Source organism: Papilio xuthus, unplaced genomic scaffold, assembly GCF_000836235.2.
Source record: "Papilio xuthus unplaced genomic scaffold, Pxut_1.1 DF826923.1, whole genome shotgun sequence".
Classification (NCBI taxonomy): Eukaryota; Metazoa; Arthropoda; class Insecta; order Lepidoptera; family Papilionidae; genus Papilio; species Papilio xuthus.
Genome location: NW_013531726.1, coordinates 4,512,692 through 4,515,773, shown reverse-complemented (window position 1 = coordinate 4,515,773; position 3,082 = coordinate 4,512,692). Strand labels below are relative to the sequence as shown.

At 30.6% G+C, this 3,082-nt stretch overlaps 1 protein-coding gene across 1 annotated transcript in view; it reads right to left on the bottom strand.

Moving 5' to 3' along the window:
• Positions 1–1,641, bottom strand: part of Sol1 (CUB domain-containing protein Sol1) — a 236,536-nt gene extending 234,895 nt beyond the window's left edge. Inside the window, exon 1 of the mRNA XM_013318496.1 lies at positions 1,574–1,641. The gene's annotated coding sequence lies outside the window, so the exon portion shown is untranslated. The remainder of the gene's footprint in view (positions 1–1,573) is intronic.
• Between the last annotated feature and the right edge of the window lie 1,441 nt (positions 1,642–3,082).

Here is a 3,082-nt window from a genome sequence, read left to right as displayed (position 1 = left end):
GGAGAAGAAAAATATTGGGTTGCCCAGTAAGTTCGTGCCGCTTTATAAGGAAAATTGAAACCCTGTTCTCTTAAATTTTTGGAAATGTTTTTAAATTATATTGGTACGACTCTATACCTAAAACGTCATTTATTATTGGATAAAATTTTAAAAATTAGTTTTTATCTCAACCAATGAAATGAAATTATTCACAATATAGAAATATTTGTGACGTTTGATAATGGTGAAAATCCGAAAATGAATCCACTTCAGCTACAGTCTATTGTAAGCTTTATATCGAAAATCAGAACGAACTTTCCGGACAACCTATAATGTTAATACAAAGTGTCAAATGAATGTAACAGAAGTAGTTTATTCCAAATTGTATCACAAGTATATAGAGATAGAGTTCAATTTTGTCAAATGTACCGATATTTTTGCGCACCTTGACTGCTTCGTTACTTATGACGCTGTGGCTGCTACGATATTTATGAGCATCTTGCATGTACTCATATATTTGACGCTGTGTATGTACCGATGTATTTGAGCAGGGTGAATGTATCTATTATTTTGAGGACTTTTGTTGTACCGATATAATTGAATACTTTTGGTGTACCTATATATTTGCATATCTTGTCTGTGACGATCTATATGACGCTGACTGTACAATGAATTCACTAGCTGTCGCCCGCGACGCCGTCCACGCGGTATAAAAAAAAACTGTTCTATGTGTTCTTACATACTATCTTCTATGAATAATTTCAGCGGGATCCGTTCAGCTGTTCTAAATATACCTTCACACAAACATCTATCATCAAAATCTTCGCATTTATAATATTAGTAAAATATATCGTAGTTAACAAATGAAAGATTTATCTTAATCTCAAGTTCTGTGTAAAGTTTTACTTAGCATGTCAAATTCACACAATCACTGATAACATGAACAAAGGCAAAGTACATTGCTTAGATTCCACTTATCCCTTTGAAAATAATTCAACTGTAATCTTTGTTATCTAATTTTGCCTTAAGTCTTTCTAAAACATTCACACTACATGCTTTCTTAAATTGATGACACATTTATTTGAAATGTGTAAAAGTATCTAAGGGTTTAGGTTCTTAGAATGTTACTTGTATAAGGCTTGTTTTTTTTTATTATACTGAAAGAAAATTATTATTAATATAATTGATGAAATTAAAATAACACATTCATGTCTTCTTCAAAAATTCTTAGTAAAACAGTTAATGTTAACCCTTATGTTCATTTTGTATAGTATACCATACATACAACTTTATAAAAATATACGATGACTATAAAATAATTTTTAACTTAGAATTTTTTTAACTTTGTTTTTTACTTTTCTTCAAAAAAGAAATCTTGGCACAATAAGGGTTAAGTTTAAGGCTTAATTAATTATTTCACTGAAAAAATAAACTAAATTAAATTTCTGATTATTAAATAACAAAATAAAGTCTATTTATTTTTACCTCATTCAGCTTTTTGCACCATTTATTAACATTAATGGCGGATATAAACTACTTTAAAAATGTTATGTAATATTTATATTTATTTAAACATGATACGTTAAGTTCTTACCTCTGCTTTATAACGAAGCATTTAAGTAGGTTAACATCTGTACTATTTAGTCACAATGTATATTTTTCTCACTAAATACATATTGAAAACACTAAATGTAATTTTAATAATATTATACAAACACAGCTGCTTTGATAACAAAAGAAATTGAATAATTATATACACGAAAAGTTACTTTACTGACATCGTATGTTCGCGTAGAAGTTCTACGGCGTAGAGGACCGTTCGCGCGTAGCGGCCGCGTAGCACTGAATGAAATGGATTCACAGCTCTAGCCATTAGTAGGCTTTTTCAGCACTTAAGGTTTTTCCTTTGAGCTACGTAATGAAGGTCGTCCACTACTTGGGGGTATATTAAGCGTTAACACTTGTCATCGTTGAAATATAAAATATGATGATACATTTTCATTTTAAAAAATGATTAAAAATGTCATTATCTTTTTATTAGTCCTTTTGTGGAAATGTACTACACTTAATTTACTTAAGATTTGTAATAACAAAACCATTGAAATTTTTATTCAGACTTTACAATAAGTAAAGTCACTCTTTATTTTGTTTGATATTAAACTACAAACGTTATATGACATCAAACATATAAAATAATGTACGTAGCACTGATTCATAAATATTTAACAAGTATCGAACATCTGCGTAGGCCTTGTATACATATGAAATACAAAGTAGTTTTTATTCCTACCAAAATCAATACATGTAGTGTTCTTTCATAATATGTTAAGTACCTGGATGACCGAGCTTTTAGATTATCGATAAAACACGAATAAAATGACATTTTCTAAAAATGATTCCTTCTTCTTCTTCCTCTTCGATTTATCACACCCGAAACCCCCTATGTACTAAATTATATACAAGACTACTAAATTATATACATATATATACAAGAATTGCTCATTTAAAGATATAAGATAACTCATAATATTGCTGTCCTGTCAAATCACCAAGAAAAATAGATTGAATGTGTATAATTGGTTACATGATGTCAATAATGTGACGATATCGTGTGAAATCTCAAATAATTACATAACTAATAACTTTTTATTTATTTGTAAGAGCTTAAGAAATTCGTATGTCATAGAAAAATATTACTAATATTGTAGAGTTTGTGAAAATGAAATTACTTTATATTATGTAAAAGTTATTAAATAAAAATCATTGATATCTCAGCTCGCTATTACTTAATAATTTTATATCCAATCAAATCATGTTAATACAGGTTACAACAACATTAACCTAAGTTTATACTTACCTGAATTTCACACGAGGGAAGTTTAATAAGGCAGAACATGAGATTGCAGTGCTATATTGCACACAGGTCGACGCAGCGTGGGCAGGCCTCCCGCAAGATGGACCGATGACCTGGTCAAGGTTGCGGGAGCGTCCTGGATGCGGGTGGCACAAGATCGGTCATCGTGGCGATCTTTGGGGGAGGCCTATGCCCAGCAGTGGGCGTCTCATCGCTGAGTAGATAGATTGCACACCATGAAACAGTACA